Genomic DNA, 18163 nt, shown 5'->3' on the forward strand with positions numbered 1-18163 from the left:
GTATATTTCAGAAATGCATTCTCTGCTTCTTCTCCTAATAATAACGAGTAAATAGATATAGAGCCAGAAATATCCTCTGAATCGGTGCTGCCACCACCTAAAAGGCCAGACATATACTGTAGGGCTGCTGCCCAGTAATACATTTTCAAATCAGGTACCGCCCATCCTCCCCTGTCTCTAGGGAGTGTCATGTAACGTAAAGCCCTTCTTGTCTTGCCATGTGCCCATAAGAATCTATTTACCATCTGCTCTATTATAATAAACCATTTTCCCTCAAATATAAGTGGAATTGATCTAAAAAGGTAGAGGAATTTGGGCAAAAATATCATTTTAATGATATTTGTTCGTCCTACTATAGAGAGATGAAGATTATGCAATCTATCCATATCGTTTTTTGCTTTCTTTATTATTGGGTCTATATTCCTTTCCACAACCTTATTCAAATCCGCCGAGATAATAACCCCTAGATAACCTCCAAATCCCACTACCCGAGAGTCTAGGCAGTCTGTGTTGTCATTTTTAATTATCTGTGTCTTAGGCCCATTCAGAGCGTATCCAGAGACCTGGCCAAAACTTAGGGCTTCCCTCTCAACCTCACTTATAGCCTCAGTAGGTGCCGGAGTGAGAATTGCCACGTCATCGGCATATGCAAGGATTTTACACTCTATGCCATGACTTTTTATAGGGGGAATCCTATTGTTCGCCTCTAATTTACGTAAAAAGGGATCTATATATAGCGCAAACAGGAGTGGCGAACATGGACAACCCTGTCTCGGTTTAGTTATAGGTTGATGTGTAATAATAAATCTACATGTCAAGAATTTAAATATCATGACTTTTTAGAGAGAAACACAGTAGTCTTGTGCAAATATGCAAGGCACTTCACACACATTTCTATTGCATTCTCATAAAACCCAAACTCGAGACTCCAGGGAAGAGCGAGGCTTCAGACTTTCCAGAAGGAGCATCTATCCCATAACACTGTCTCAACGGCGCACACTGGTGCTTGCTGGCGCTATCTGACAACTTCTAGAAAGAACCATGACATAACATAATTGAAGACTGGCTTTGCTTATCTGAGCAAAGTTACAGTCTGGAAACCCAGCAGCTATCTGTACTTTGGGCCATTTAGGAAGCTCATATTGTTGGTAGTATTTTGGTCCTTATGTAGATATTAGCTAGGGCTAGAAAAGAAGGGATTACATTATTGATTCCATCTAAAGATTTCCGTTTATCATATTCATATATGCTGATTTTGTATCACATGTACATGCATTGCCTCGATTTTCCTTACCATAATATTCATATCTGCAATGACACTTGATCACAAACTCTGCACTTAAACTTGTCTTGACTACATTAATTAAGCCTCTAAAATAACACTGCAGATTAATTGTGTGGGCTTGCTTTGGGAAAAGATATTTCAGCAACCCATATTTGAATAAAATGTATTCCTGGCAATTTCTGGCAGGATTGACTGTTACCTGAGATGCATTATCTCCAGGCAAGCAAGAGCAGATGTGTGGGTTACAGCCTGCCTGTTTCTCCCACTCATTCTAGTAAGATTGTTCAAACTTGTGTTTGCCTAGTGACCAGGGAGAATCTATTGGACCATGTTTACTGATCGACCTGCAAACATATATCCCTTAGGATAAGAAATTTTAATTGCACAAAGTTGCAACAGCGCTCTTAAAAATGATTGGACTGCCTAAGCTTTTGTTTCACTTCTCTAATTTCCCTGAAAAGCAGAACTTAAAATTGCCTAATTTTGTAATTTAATGTAATTTAAAACTTGCAATCAAAACTGTTAGTGTGACTAAAACTTGCAAGAAGATGAAAAAAAACTTTGTGCGCATCCTCTGATTTTGTTAAGCACTAAACATACGTTAGTTAACAGTGTCTTCTTTCTGTTTTCTTCCTTTCACTCAAGTTAAATGTTTTATTTTACATTTGTTTGTCCATCAGCATTTGCTCATTTTGCCTTGCTGACAGTTTCTTTCATGCAATTAATCAGTGTAAAAGTGTGAAGGATCGATGAGATGGAATCCTTCTTTGACAACCTGGAGTTACCAGTGGCCATTTATGTGTGTCACGAACCTCTAATAACATCTGCCTTTCTCGATGAACTCTCTGTTCAATCTGAAATGTGTTTCCACCATTGCCATTGGGCCAAAAATGAAAACAACTGGTTGTGTTGCAGCATTTAAGAAAAGTAAACTCCCTTCTTGAGCTGTAATGCTTGATTACCCCCCTCTTGTTCAACGAATAGCAAGGCCAGCTGAGGTCTCTTCTTCCCTGTTATAAGAAATGCATTGCAATCAATTACACCAATATGCCAAAAATAAACTACAACAAGATGTAATTAGTAATATTTCAATAAACAGCAACCAGCTTTCGATAATAAGCTTTCACAATATTCAGCTGGCCTTCCTTATCCTTCTAGACTTCAACATAAACAAGCATTGGCATAGCCAATAGGTCTCACCTTTGGGACCTTATAAGTGTTTAGCCATGCAACAGTTGCATAACTAAACACTTATAAGGTCCCAAAAGCGAGACCTATTGGCTATGCAAAGCGATAAAGTGAAAGTGATCGCGTTCGCGATCATGATCAAACATCAAAGCGGCCGTGTGGCCGCGAAAGTGAAAGTAATCGCGGGAAAGCGCGTCGCACGCGCCTGCGCACATGCACTGTAGCTCTAGGCTGGCCTGGTAGCACTTTTTGGAGCCTTCTCAATAAGTCTCGCCAGACCAGCGCATGCGCTGGGTCAGGCGAGACCTAAAAAGCACTGACTACCTTGTGGGAGCAGATCCGTCACAAGAGGAGTGGTCAGGTCAGACGGGGTATTATTTCTCAAGACCTGCATTTTTACAGGGTCTCGCACTCCTGCTTCGAAATCAATTTGTAATTTACATTTTTAAGCCTGCTTTATTTATGTACGGGTCAGCTAACAAGGCAATGCCATGTGATGGCGCCAGATGCTGTAAAAATACTTCTAATACGCATTCTCTTTCTCGTTAGGACATTTTTTCATACTTTGAATAGGGTTGTCATGCCACCTGGCATACATGGAAGAAGTGGGGCTGCACATGTAGTTTTTATCTCTGAGAAGCCTGTGTGGAGGACTGTTCTCGCCTGCATGATTTTACAATGCTTAGGAAAGCAGCAGCTACACTCAAATTGCCTATGAATGTAGAAACATTTAACTCAAAGTGATTATCTGAAAATGTACTTGATTCGGATTAAATGTGGCCAGTTTTGCCCAGGCGTAGTAAGCACACAAAATGTTACCCTACATTCGGCTCCGTTTTAGATCCGTAGGCCTTATGCAATGAGGTAGAAGCCATTCATTCAGATTTCTGGATGTGGCCATTCAATGTTCCAATGAGCATTTTCCCTATTACTACAAACCATTCCTATTCTGTACAGATGTGCACACTTCTTTTTTTTTAAAAAAACATATTTCATTGGGGTTTTGTTAGAACAAGCAATATTCATCACATTTCCATTACAGTTTCAAAAACATTTTCATACCGTGTCCATTCAGCCTACTTAAGTCCAATGGGCAATTGGATGGTCAGTGCTATTTTAGTACTAGCTAGTACATTGCCCCTTTTTTATCCATCCTAATTCTCAACTCCCTTCCTCCCACCCCCTATCACAGCTCTCCACCAGCCGAATTTTGTAAAGACGTGCACACCTCTGATGGAAAACCATCTATAAGCATTTGCATTGTCTGGGTATCAGAAAAATATGCATATGGAGAAAGGAATTCCTCGACTCTAACCCTGGGCGTAGTTTGTGAAGTAGCGCTACGCGTAGCTTCGCGAAGTGCACTTCGCACTACGCGAGCTACGCGTAGCTTCGCAAACTGCGTAGTGCACTGTCCAAGATGCTGTTCGCACTGACTGCACAGTGCCGATGCTTGTCCACACTGTGCAATCAGTGCAAACTGCATCTTGCACAGTGCAAGCGGTCGTTTTCTGCCGCTCGAGTAGATTTCTACTCGAGCGGCAGCTTTCTCAACGCGGACTGGTAGTTTCTCATCGTGAGCGGTCGCGAGCATACGCGGCCACTCGCAATGAGAAACCTGACCTCCCCGCGTTGAGAAGCTCGCCGGGAGGTTTATTTTCCACGTTCGCGATCAGCAACTTGATGTTGCTGATCGCGAACGAGGAAAAAATCTTGCCGGGATGTCATTTTACTTGCTCGCGGTCGCCAACTTGACGTTGATGACCGTGACCAAGCTAAAAATGACCGCTACACTTTGCTACGCATGTTTGCACTGTGCTACGTGCAATTTGCTTAGTGCGCAGTAGTGCAAACTACGTGAGCGTAGCGTAGTGCTTTGCCCAGGTTTACATTTGAGTATTTCTCAACATGCACTTGAAGACTGGATCTGGATCCTATGACCCTTCTCTCTGGGGGTACCCCAAAGTGGACTCGTGAGAGGTGCCTTTTCGAAAGTCAAAGGATGTTAGGCATACGAGGAGCAGGGGTTTCATTCCTGCTGAAGAGGAGCTTGGTTCTCAAGCCGCACTCGTCTCCTACAAAATGGCGGCTGTGTTTTGCCCTTGCCATGGACTTAAGACAGTCCAACATTACATCCGGTTGCAAACCTAATATATATGTACATTCTCCAGGATACGACTAACTCAGGGTGAACATAAACAACATGTATAAATTTCAACAGGGAACAACAGGGCCAGTCTTAGCTAAAGGGGTTCATGACTGCAGATATTTTTAGAACGTCTTTATATATCATTCATTATTTGGATTCTCGTCTTCGTTTGGACAGCTGTTTTTGATTATGTGCTTGAAGACAGAAAACATAATTGCTTATGTTATAAGAGTGTCTACTGTGATGCCACGTTACGGAACACAATATTTAATTGCCAAGCCCATCATATAAACAGGCCGTGGCCTGTGCAGAGAAACAGCCCCATAATAACAGGGCAGGGGACCACTTTCATTCCTTCACGGTCGATTAAAGAATCGTGTTGGAGTCGACTCGGTTAAGTTACTTTGTTTCCCACTAATCTATGTCCCATCTGTATTTGTCCAATACTGAGAATACATTGGCAGACTTCTCTGCGAAAATAAAAACGAAACTTTCTTCCTTTTCTCGTTAGTTCCACGTTCCTCTAGATGGTAAAAGCACATGTGCACGTTTCATCACTTTTATTGTTGAGAACATGGTGATCTTCACGAATAGTGCAAATACATAGTTCAATCGTTATGACTTTACACATGTAGGTCCCATTATGTAGATTTAAGAAAAAACGTGTACATCACAACATAAACACCCCATAATCTGCACCCCACTCCATCCCCTCGCAGCCGTTCAACGTGGATTTTCACTTCAAAAACCGACCGACGCTGTAGCTGAAGTTGAAAAATGCATATTCTTCTTAAAGGTAAGGATTTACTGAGATACTTGTTACTGGTTTACAGACCCGTCTTTAAAGTTATATTGCCTTATGTTTGAGGAATCATTAAAATTGTAAACTGTTCATGTAGCGCTTACTGCCCGATGAGTTGTTAAAGCGCTTTTCGACTAGCAGCACGCTGCTCCGGAACCCAAGCTTAGTGGTTAATACAGTGATTATTTCATAGTTTCAATATAGGGATCTTTAGGGGTCAGAAAATGATGAGTAACCGAATACTGAGCAAACATTGCCAGCAATTTAAGTGGTAGTGTTGCTGAATTCGGACTGACATTGCTTATTAGGTCTGGCTAGAGAGAACGGTAGCTTTCTCCAGAACCTAATGCACTTGCAGACACTTTACAAGGCTTAAAGATTGTGTTCTTGCTGCAGGCAGCCAATGGTATCGTGGTTTCACTAGCAAGTTTAGTCTCACTCTGGATGGGGTAGATGCTAGGAGACAGAATGGTGAACAGTCAGTGGCATGGCTGTTAATCAACTGTTCGTGGACCCGCTTGTCTGTGTGAGTGAGCATGTGTATGTAGCTGTGTCTCTGTGTGTTTAAGTGTATGCAAGTGTGCATGAATGTGTGTGCGTGTAGGTATGCGTCTGTGCAAATGTATGGGCTTGTGTATGGCAGGGCATTGTTGTGTGTTTGTGTGTGTGTCAGTGCATGGGTGTCTGACTCTGCACCTGAATCAGTGCTTGGTTTTGTTTCTCTTTGTGTTCTGCATTTAGAGTTATGTATATATGTGTGAAGATTCAAGGGTTTCAACATTTTATTTATGCATTTTTATATAGCGCAAACTTTACCCAAAGGTGTCAGAGTGCTTTACATGAGAACCAGTTACATTACATAAGGACTTCAGAGTAAATGGATTACATACAAGATACGAAACAGATACATGCGCCTAAACACAAAAAACATTGTTATAATCTGCCAATATTGGTAGGAAGTGAGCACAAAGAGTACTGGCAGGGAGTGAGAGCAAAGAATATAGAAATAGCATAATGATATTATATAGCGTAGCATTATGATATATAAAGGTAACAGTATGTACAGAGAGTGGACCTACATACATGGTTGACCTTTGGTCTGCAGCCATCAGGGACACGCCTCACATGCCTACATTATTGGGGTTGCGTTAGACACACATTACAGTGGACTCTCGAGAAGGAGTAGATCTTCGGCAGTTTTTGTGCCTTTACTGTAAGGGAGCCTCCATGTGGATGGGCATGTGTGAACACATGCAAACATATTTCTGTGCATGTGAGTGCAGTTTTAATGTGTGTGGTTGTGTGAGTGCGTGCATTTGTGGGTGCAAGTGCATGTAAGTATGAGTGCATGTGTTTGTGTGAGAAAGAAAGAGATAGAGATAGAGACAGAGAGAGAGAGAGACAAGGGGAGAGCAATAAAGAGACAGAGAGAGAGGTAAAGAGGGGCAATGTGAATGTCTATGAGGGTCTGTGCATGTCTCTCTGTGGGAGTGTAAGGTTGCATGTGTGTTTGTGTGTTGTTTGGGAATGAGATTATGGGAAGTTTGAATCCTGGAGCCCTGCTGACTGTGTCTGTGTCTGACCTGCTGCTGGTCGGGGGTCGCTGTTCGTGCTCTGCTCTCCTTACCTCGTCTGAGTCCTGCTGTTCCTGGGCTGCCACGTTGACATCGCCGCAACGCCATTTCGCGGACTGGAAAGGGGAGCGTACTACAGCTCCCAGCTGCCCTAGCGACCCGTGACGCTACCTGCGCGCCCGGAGGCGCTTAAAAGGACGCTGATCTTTTGGAAGAGCGGGAAGTTTGAATCCTGGAGCCCTGCTGACTGTGTCTGTGTCTGACCTGCTGCTGGTCGGGGGTCGCTGTTCGTGCTCTGCTCTCCTTACCTCGTCTGAGTCCTGCTGTTCCTGGGCTGCCACGTTGACATCGCCGCAACGCCATTTCGCGGACTGGAAAGCGGAGCGTACTACAGCTCCCAGCTGCCCTAGCGACCCGTGACGCTACATGCGCGCCCGGAGGCGCTTAAAAGGACGCTGATCTCCCGCGTCGCGGGACGCGCGCGGGCGGTCGCCGGGCTAAGCCCGGGCAAAGGGCGGGCCCTCTTTGGCCCTCAGAGGCCGATAGAGGTTGGGTTGGGACAGCCCCCTTTAAAGTGACTGTTGGAGTGTTCATCTATCCTGGGAACTGTACAGGTGATTACTAGTTGGGTGGTTTGTGCTCTGTGCTGCTTGGTGGAAGAATGTCGAAAGGGTCTTCTAAAGCATGCCCAAGGGTTGCGGGTATGGGGACCTTGGATAGTTATTTAAAACAGGCAGAATCTGCCATTGTGAAAGAGATCGCTTCAGTCGAACGAAGACTATCATTGGACCCCATTAGATTATCTGTACCTTTATCACCCGCTGTAGTTTGTTCATCAAATAATATTCTTGAGGATGATGTGCATTTACTTGAGAATAGGAATGGCTCTTGTATTAATGTTAGTCCTACAATCATGTCACCCCCTTCAACCATAGCGAGTCCTGTACTATCCCCCCCTGTAGTTCGTACCAGACAATCTAGAATTAGGTCTAATTTGACTGTTGGTGGTGGTAAAATTGCCACGGGGAAAAGGAAGGCGAAGGACAACCCACAGGGTAATAGAAAACCGGCAAAACTATCTACAGCTAATAATCCCGCTCCTGGATTGAACAAACCCACTACTGAGGTTCCACTCTCAGTTAGTGAGAACCTGGGAGCGGCAGGGAATGCTAGCACTAAATCAGCCTTGGGTAGTTCTACCGATAGAAATAGCGAAAAATCTATGTCAGAGCTCATAAACATTCTCGATGAGCACCTTAAAACATTTACTGCTCCGTTATTGGTTACCCTGAGGTGCATTGAGGAGCGGCTGAACATAATTGAGTCACACCTTACTCCTAAGGCTTCTATCCCTGGTTCTAGTACCCGAGCAATTAACTCTCTTAACTCAGTCACTGCCTCGGTTAATAATCTGCTGGATACTATAATCACTGTACCCCAACAACCAGTACATTATGGTTCCACCCTGGCTTCTGGCGTAAATCCACCACCCATAGCTTTAAATCTTACGAGTACAACTCAAACGGTGGTTTCGGGCTCACAGAATATTGAAAGGGGGCCCGGCGTTTTAGCTAACTATGACAAGAGGGATTCCCTGCACCTACCTGTTGAGGCCTGTCCATACACCATTATTTTAGCTAATGTCCCAAAACTGGAAGGGGATAAAAGAGAACACTGGACCTCTCTGAAAAACAAGGCTATCCACTTCTTATCCAGAAAAACCGTTTTGGGTCAACATCTTGCCAATAATTTTATGATGATCAGAAGGGTTCCGTGGGTGGGCAGGACAAACAAGAGTCTGACAGGTGATTGCATTGTTGTAAGCTTTAGATCTCCAAGGCTGGTTGAAGATATATTGAAACAGGCGGGGACAGTGAGAATCCAGACGGATTTTGTTAATGTTCTCCCTTTGGGCTTCTTTTATCCTCCTTCTCAAGCCGGGCCATCACTGTGTGACCCCTCTAGGGGTATTAGCTTAAACAACTATGCTGTCCCTATTTCTAACAGATTTGACGCTCTCTCAAATCTAAATGATAACGAATGACTAGGGACACTGGCAGAGCGTAATACCCTAGATAGCGGGGCAACTGGCTGTGATGAAAACATATTGCAGCCATTGGATGATAGTCTTGCCGTATCTACGTTTGGTTCAGTGGGCAATCTATTTAGATTGGTCAGTTGGAATATAGCTGGGCTGAAAAATAAAATTGATGACCCAGCTTGGCGGGCACTTATAGGTTCAGGACATATCATTAGTTTACAAGAAACCTGGGAGACAGAGAATACCCTGTCCGTTGATGGCTATAGGAGTTTCTTTGTTCCAGCTGTACCTTCAAACGCGGGGAGGGCAAAGGGTGGGCTGGTTACCTTAATCTCCGCTAGCATATCGGGCCATCAGATCCAAATAGATACAGGTTCTCGGAACAGTTTGGCTGTACAAATTTCCCTGTCCGAAGGAGGCGTTCTTTTAATCGTAAATTTTTATAATTCTTTTGAAAGAGTCACCACAACTGATCATCTCTTAGCTTTAACACGCTTTTTGGCGGCCTATAAAGACGCTAACCATAATGACTGTTTTATTATAATTTCGGGTGACTTTAATATCCACGGCTGTCCTGACACTTGTCTGTCTTTTGATCCTCTAGGATCATCTGCACAAGGTGATGCTCATTTTGAGCACTCTGTCCAGGGAGACTGTCTTGAGTCAATCTTAGCAGATTTTGGCCTTATACTCCCCTCTTTGACGTCGGAGGAAATTCCCACTTTTAAAGGGAATGGTAAACATTCTGTCATCGATTACATTTTTATTAGCTTTGCACTTGGTAACATGATTCACGGTTACAAGGCGATGTGGTCACATATCAGTGACCATAACCCTGTGGTCCTCAGCATTTCAGAAACTCTTATCATCCCTACTAAAACCCCGGGCAGGATGGATAAATCTAATATCCGCCCCTCTGACCAGAATCGCAGGATTAGATGGAACAAAATAATTCCGGAGGACTTTCATTCTAATTTAAAAAGGAAGGTGGGTCCCGAGATAAATACCTGTTTGAATCTGGAGGCCGGGAATAATGAAATACTAGAGGCTTACTCGGCAATTTGTTCCCAAATCTCTGCTGATCTCAGTTGCCCAGCCAAGGGTAATGATAATACTGACTTAGGATGGTTTGATAGTAACTGCTCTCTGGCAAACAGAAGGCTGAAGGCTGCTTTACGTTGTAAACCTATCAATAGGCCGATCATCGCTATGCTTAGGAAAGAATATGATAAAGCCTTGAAAACTAGAAAGCGAAAGATTAGAGAGGATGCTTGGGTGGAATTAGCTTCCGTGGATGTTCTTAGAAATAGTGCAAAGTTCTGGTCTGTGGTGAACAAACCCTATTTTCGCGACGCTTGCAACGGCCAACTAGATTGTGGTATAGGGGAAGACTTGTGGTGTACCCATTTTAAGTCAGTCTATGAAGGGGTTAGAAATGGGGCGTTGACCCCGTTGTCCCCCTTTGTAAATCAATATACTTTATCGGTTACTAAGACCGAGGTAGTCGAGGCCATTGAAAAGATGACAAGCAATAAAGCCCCGGGCCCGGAGGGTGTTCCGGTTGATCTTTATAAATCTGACCTTGAGACTTGGTCCGTGGTTTTAATGAATGTTTTTAATAGGATTTGTGTCTCAGGCATCCCGGACACCTGGTCTGAATCCGTGATTATACCCATTTTTAAAAAAGGCTGCAGGGGGGACCCTAGCTGTTACCGCCCTATCTCCCTTATCAATTCTGCAGTCAAAGTCCTAGGGCGTGTAGTTTTGGGGAAACTAACTGCGTGGCTGGAGGAAAATGAGACCCTCTCTTGCTTACAATATGGGTTCAGAGCAGGCCGAGGTACTATAGATCAAAGTCTGAACCTATATTTATTAATAGGCAAATACACCATTGCCAAAAAAGGGAAATTATATCTTGCCTTTATGGACCTGTCCTCGGCATTTGACCGAGTGAACCGGTCAAAGCTGTGGGATTTGCTTCTTAAGTGTGGCATTGATGAAAACATTGTATTTTTCCTGGCTGATCTACATAGGGATCTCACCGCCACCGTCAGATATGACCGCCAGGGTAATTGTACTAGTAGGATTGGTATCTCGAATGGTGTTAGACAGGGCTGTATTTTAGCCCCCCTGCTTTTTACTTTATATATTAATGATTTAGGTGCTGTTTTGACTAAATCGTGCAAGGATATTCCAAGAGCTGGCAAATTCTCTATTCCGGCACTATTATATGCCGATGATGCCGCCCTGCTAGCACGTACTCCTGTGGGTTTGCAACGTTTGCTGGACTCATTTGCAAATTTTATGAAAGCACTTGATCTCAGTGTGAATTTTTCCAAATCTCATGTCATGATTATGGGGTGTAAAGCAAAAAAAGCTAAGAGCTTGTATTGCGAAGGGCATGTTTTATCCCGCGTTAGTAGATTTCCCTATTTGGGGGTTATCTTTGATGATAAACTCAATTGGTCTCCGCAATTGGCAGCTAAGCGTAATGTTTTTGTTAGGTCCACCTTAGCTGTACTAGACTTTGCCCGCAAACTGGGGGTGAAGCCCATGCAGGCCATTTTGAACATTTATGTTGCTAAATGTCTTTCTATAGCAACGTACGGGGCCGATTTATGGGGAATTAAAGATGTAAAAACTCTTAAAATAGTTTAAGACAAATTTTTAAAATCCATTTTATGTCTACCTCAGTCAACCCCTGCCTTTATTGTTCATCAGGAATGCGGGATAGATCATCTTGTGGACCGTATTGCTCTAGCTCCTTTGCTAAAATGGATTACAATTTGGCTAAACCCTGATTTGGAATTAAATCATGCGATCTTAAAGGATTGTTTATCTCTTGAGTATGGCACCTCCATCCCTTGGATAAATTATATTAAGAACTTATCCAGAGAATTAGGTCGTCCAGATCTATTTGATGTACCTGGCAACTTAACTAAGGGGGACCTAAAATGGGTGAAAGCTGAACACAAACAGCGGATAACTTTAGAAAGAGAAGATAAGGAGCTATTTAAACCTTCAGTCAGGGCTCATCAGTTATTAATTACTTCTAACAGTATTGAACCCTACTTGGTTATTGTTAACAACATGAATCATCGTTTTTTACTTACCAAGTTCAGACTGAACAAATTTCATCTTTGGCTCACCGATTCCCCAGGGTGGTCTAGGGAGAAGGACTTGGGAATCTGTTCCTGTGACGGATTTTCCCTCAAAGATACAGTACACTTTATCTTCTTTTGTAAACACCTGTCCCCCATTCGTAAAAAACATATTATCCCCCTTATTAAGGAGAAAGGTTTTAGGCAAGTTATACCTGCCCTTTTATATTTACAACTGCTGGGATCTACGTGGGAGATTTTTAATATTGCCAAATTTCTAGCAATCTCAATGAGATTAAGGAAGAAAATTTCTTGGACATAATCATTATCTGGGTAATTCATGAATTGTAACCAAGTACCTTGTATGCCTTTTTAACCCATTTGTAGTGTCTATTGTTAAATGTTATTTATATTGTATATATTTATATGCTTTTATGGTTTTTGTTATGAAACCGAATAAAGTAATTTTGACTGACTGACTGATTATGGGCTTATGATGTGGGTACTTGGGAGTGTGGTGGCAATACGTTCCATGTGAAGGAAATACTAATATATATAATTGTGTAACGTTATTTTGTGGTAATGCATATTCATTGATGTGTGATGGCAATATCTGACATTTATTGGATGTCACAAGCAGTACGAAGGGAGCTCTTGAAGCGTTGTGAAAGTACCACCACATGTGGTGGCAATGCATGGGCTGTGGTGTTAGCATTTGCACTTGGTTGGTGAGGCCTTGTCAATAAAATGTATTAAAGAAGTCCTTTTTCTCCAAATGTTTTGAATAAAATGTCATTTTTTTTATAGAAGCTCTGAAGAGGAACTAACAAAATATTCCAGTACATCAGAGCCTGAGGGCCTGGCGCAGAACCCAGAAACATTACGTGGCCGCAACATGTAGGTGCCAATGATACAATTATGTTCTACCCCTCAGGGCACCTTTCAGCGCTCAGAGGGCCGAGGAATCCATCCAGGGCTGAAAACAGTCTCTTTACCCATGTAGGAGATTTCTCTGTGACCTGTGCGGTCAATCCAGCCCTAGGCAGAACTAGGTGTACGTTCTACCTAGGGCTACATGTTAGAGCAGGCTTGTGGGATGTATAGGAACAAATAGATAGCAAAGCAATCAAGAAAATCAGAAGCACTAACCTAAAGAAAAATCTAACATAAATAAATATTTGCATCCTTTGTAGACGGCTAAACATCTCACCACAGCAGGTCTGGCTTTCAAAGACTTCTAAAAAGAGAAATACAGGACCACACACATCTGAGCTATGATTATTTCCTTATTCTCATGAGTTAGATCACGTCAATCCATGTGAATGAAAAAATAATGTCAGCACAGAGGCCGTGTGAGAAGCTCGTTCGTTGTTCTGTGTGCCAGCTCTACAAGCTGTTATGTTATGACGTGTGCTATAAAAAGGCACAAAACAAGTGGAAACATTCATGGTGGGCCAGAGGGCTGGTAAGAGGGCCTTTATGTCTCTGTAAGAGAACTCTTAGTTCCCTGTATCCTCACTACTTTAAGTGAGAGCCTGAAAACGCTGTCAAAATTCTGCATTTTCCACTCACACTTCTTAATCGAATGTCAAAATAGGAAGAGGTGATAAAGGCCATTCAGAAAATGTTTTTCAAATCCTATTCAATACCATGTACTTTTCACAGTGTTCCATTCACTTCCTTTAATACTTCAATGGTGCCCCTTTTTAAGTAGATCCTCAGTCATGTGCTCTACCTGAGAATCTTATAGGAAAAGAGAAGTGTCGCAGCCTCAGGCCATAGACAGACTAGCAATAGATTGTACATGCTTCAGTGCAATTTATCAAGCTCTGGGGATTTATGTAGTCAAACAGCAGTGAGGTTACACCTGTTGCTTAAACTAGGGTCTTAGATAGAAGCAGAGAGAAATGTCAGTTTTAAATATATACTTGAAAATGCATTATTTCCTCCCCAAATAACATTTATCAGTTTCTGAGAATAGACACATTTTGCTACGAAAAACAAGAATTTCTGATTGGAAAATTAACCTGTGTTCCAAAAGAATTTCATCTTCAGCAGGTACAAATTTAGTGGACAAGCTTAGCCTCAAGGGTGAACACCACTGGGACTTGGGTACCCACAATATGGCAGAAATAGCCATCACTATGCAATGGACAGTATGCCACGCCATGGATGCTCACAAGGCGCAATGAAATAAAACGTCCACGTCTAGAACAGCATGGGTGAGCACCTTCATACATTCTATGCACATAATATGCATAGAATTATTTCCATTACTTCAGGGTCAGCATTATCTCAATGTGAACACCATAAGGTCTTGGACGTCCACAAAAAGCTAAGAATTACCATAAATATGCCATGGCTAGCATTAGCTTAGCGATTAGCACCATCAATGCCACAGTAAACCAAGAATGTCTAACAACCATGACATGAATGCACGGAATATGCCCAGGTGTATTACCCTTATGCCAGGGTCTGCATCATTCCAAGTATGGGCACTATCATTTCATGGATACCCACGTATGCCAATCAGGCCCAGCATTGTCAAAGAGGTGGGTACACTCATGCAGTGGCATAGCTGCCATGTTTCCTTGGTCCATGCGTGATGTGCTAGTCCAGTCCAGGTTTTTTACCTTTAAATTCCAGGACTTGTAGTCCTGTTTTGTAATGTTCCAAAATTCAACGAAAAAAGCTGGGGCCCGAATCACAAAGGTAAACTGAGAGGAAAGTCTAACTTTACACCTTTCGGTATTCACAAAGGGCATTTACTAGTAGTAAAGTTAGACTTTTGTCTCAGTTAAACTTAAGTTTTGATCTTAAGTTTAACTGAGACCAAAACTAAGACAGTCTACCTTTGTGAATCGGGCCCCTGGATTGGAAAAGCAAATCCCGCATGGAACTGGGAAACATCGACAGGTCTGCAGTGAATGCCCACAACAGGCAAACATCTTCCCCTTTACGCATGGACCCGGATATTTCCCACATTTCGAATCTCTCCAATTTCTTTATTTCTTGGAAAGGAAAGTCAAGCCTTTTATTCCACCCTTTGACGTCAGAGCAGTAGTACAAGCCCTGGTTTTATCACGCCTCAAAACCAGCAACGCTCTTTTGGCTGCAGTGCCAAAACTGCCATGGCATCTCTGAATGCCATATTACTTGCAGCAGCTTGCTGTGTTGTGTTATGATATAGGAGTTTCATAAAGTGCACTGCCACCAAAGGTTCTCCTGGCACAAAGATGTACTCAAAGGTTCAGCCTTGGAAACAACAGGCAAAGTATGAATTGAATAATGTGTGTTTTGGTGTCTTGTCAAGGGTACAAAAAAGACAGAGCACACTACATCTATTCTGAGTTACTTCAACTGGCTTTCCCTCGAGCCTAGAACATCCTAGGCTTCCTCAAACTTCACCTACTTCACCTTGTTCTTCCCACATACTTGAGAAACAACCTCCCTACTACTAGAGATTGGAGGAACAGGGAAGGAATGTCCAGCCAATTACTTCAGATCTCTTTTACCAAAAATATCAAAACCCCTCAAGGTGATCTCTTTCCATGCTCTAGGAACTTGGACTCTCCTACCAGAAGAACTAGGACTCTGTTTGCATTCCCTAGCCTTCCAAAAGTTTCCAAAAATTACCTATTTAGACTGAATCTGAAGATTGAAGACTCGTGCTCCACTTTCCTCTTTCCCAGTTCTGATTTTTTGCAAGTTTGATGTATTCTGTTATTACATGTGAAGCGCTCCCACATCTCCATGCGACTAGGTCTACGCCCTATCAGTATTGTAATAAAATTAAATAAAAAAATCTATAATTAATCCAAAGCTAGAATTATTTCAGGGGTGGGCACTATCATATCATGGCTACCACAATATGTCAAGAATGATCGCCATTATACCAGGGCCAGCTTTATAAGAGTGGGCACAAACCTCCTGCTCTCAAACACAGACACAGGCAAAGGCACAGACACAAACATACACACACACACATTCACCCACGCACCTACATAAACTCATACACAGACACGCACATTAAGACTTACATAGCAGCATTCAAGACAATGTTATAGTTATTTCTATCCCTCGCTAACTGCCTTCTGATCCAGAAGGCAGTTAGCGAGGGATAGAAATAGGAAAGAGAGGCCAGTGGAGACAGACGATCCGTCTGTCTCCACTGGCCTCTCTTTCCTATTCGACTTACGCCATTTGCTCCCATTCCTGTTCCAGCCACATGGCAGTTGTTCTGTCACACTAATTGTCTGGTTGGCAGCCTCTGGCCTATAATACAGCCTCTAAAAATCCGCCCAAAGTCACAAGCCATTTGACTGTTTTAGAAGCACTGCTCTCCCAATTACACTGCTAGTGTGGTGCAGAGACTACTTGTGCCATCAGTGTGAGGTGTCCTTATCCACACCCATGTCAGGTGCTCTGCCAGACATGATTTCAGATCCAACCCTTCTAACAGAGTGCTGTGCATAAGTACAATACAATAGAAGCTATGCCTGTGAGAAGGACTGAGTGTGGACCATGTCCCATAAGACATTTTACTCTGATTGTCTGAAAATGTTCTGCAAAGTTGGTGTTGCATCTTCATACCTTTGGAGTAGGAGTAGAAAATACTGGTAGGGCACCAGCCCAACATTCTCGAGGGTGAGTCGCCAATGCCACATACAAATGCACCTACAGAGCTCCAATAGACACCCATGTCAAATGTGACACCTCCAGCCAATCTTGAGTTATTGTCCAGTGACCCTTGTGAAGTTGGAATGTTTAAATCTATGTTTAAATTGGTACAAATAAAACAACACGTTCCAGAGGGCAATGTTATATTTACTAAAAATGCAAAAAGAACAATTGATGGACAGAATGCAGAACAATGTCATACATTCACCCCAGTACAGAGATCTGGGCCTAAATCCATCGTTTCTTTGCTCACCATGCCATTCCAGAACCTGGCCTGGCAGTTTGGGCTGGACTGTTCCCATTGGGGCGCAGGGTCAAGACTGATTTGCATATGGCTGGGTCCAAACTGGAATTGCATGGTGAGCAAAAAAACGATGGATTTAGGCCCAGATCTCTGTACTGGGGTGAATGTATGACATTGTTCTGCATTCTGTCCATCAATTGTTCTTTTTGCATTTGTCACTCCGAGTGGGACGGGTATGCCCAGACGTGGGTCCCGTGCTCTCCATGCCACTGGAGTCAAGCTCTCCTGGCTGATGAGGGCTGAAAGCCCGAAACCGGTCCTAGGATGCTTGTTTCCAGTCCAGGGAGAAACTGGCCTGGCAGTTCGGGCTGGACTGCTCCCATTGGGGCGCAGGGTCAACACTGATTTGCATATGGCTGGGTCCAAACTGGAATGGCATGGTGAGCAAAAAAACGATGGATTTAGTCCCTGATCTCTGTACTGGGGTGAATGTATGACATTGTTCTGCATTCTGTCAATCAATTGTTCTTTTTGCATTTGTCACCCCGAGTGGGACGGGTATGCCCAGACGTGGGTCCTGTGCTCTCCATGCCACTGGAGTCAAGCTATCCTGGCTGATGAGGGCTGAAAGCCCAAACCGGTCTTAGGATGCTTGTTTCCAGTCCAGGGAGAACCTGGCCTGGAAGTTCGGGCTGGACTGTTCCCATTGGGGCGCAGGGTCAAGACTGATTTCCATATGGCTGGGTCCAAACTGAAATGGCATGGTGAGCAAAGAAACAATGGATTTAGGCCCAGATCTCTGTACTGGGGGGGATGTATGACATTGTTCTGCATTCTGTCCATCAATTGTTCTTTTTGCATATTTACTAAAAATGCCTGAGCTGGCTGAATGCCTCTCACATAACATGATGCATTTATCAGCTATCCTCATGAATGGATGGATGGAACATGAAAACAAAATACACATTTCCTCTTAGGTTGATAAGTTGAAATATTTTTGGTTTATAGTTTTTAAATTCTTTTAATTTTCAGTAACTCCCAATCTGGACAAAAAGTGCATCTTATGTGACAATTTCTATAATTACTGTGCTTCTCGCAA

General features: G+C 43.0%; 1 long non-coding RNA gene across 1 annotated transcript in view; it reads left to right on the plus strand.

Annotated features, from left to right (window-relative positions):
* The first annotated feature begins 5308 nt into the window (after positions 1-5308).
* Positions 5309-18163, plus strand: part of LOC146797726 (uncharacterized) — a 237521-nt gene continuing 224666 nt past the window's right edge. Inside the window, exon 1 of the long non-coding RNA XR_014969033.1 lies at positions 5309-5418. This is a non-coding gene — a long non-coding RNA (uncharacterized LOC146797726). The remainder of the gene's footprint in view (positions 5419-18163) is intronic.

The sequence above is a fragment of the Triturus cristatus genome, chromosome 9 (genome assembly GCF_964204655.1).
Source record: "Triturus cristatus chromosome 9, aTriCri1.1, whole genome shotgun sequence".
Taxonomy (NCBI): Eukaryota; Metazoa; Chordata; class Amphibia; order Caudata; family Salamandridae; genus Triturus; species Triturus cristatus.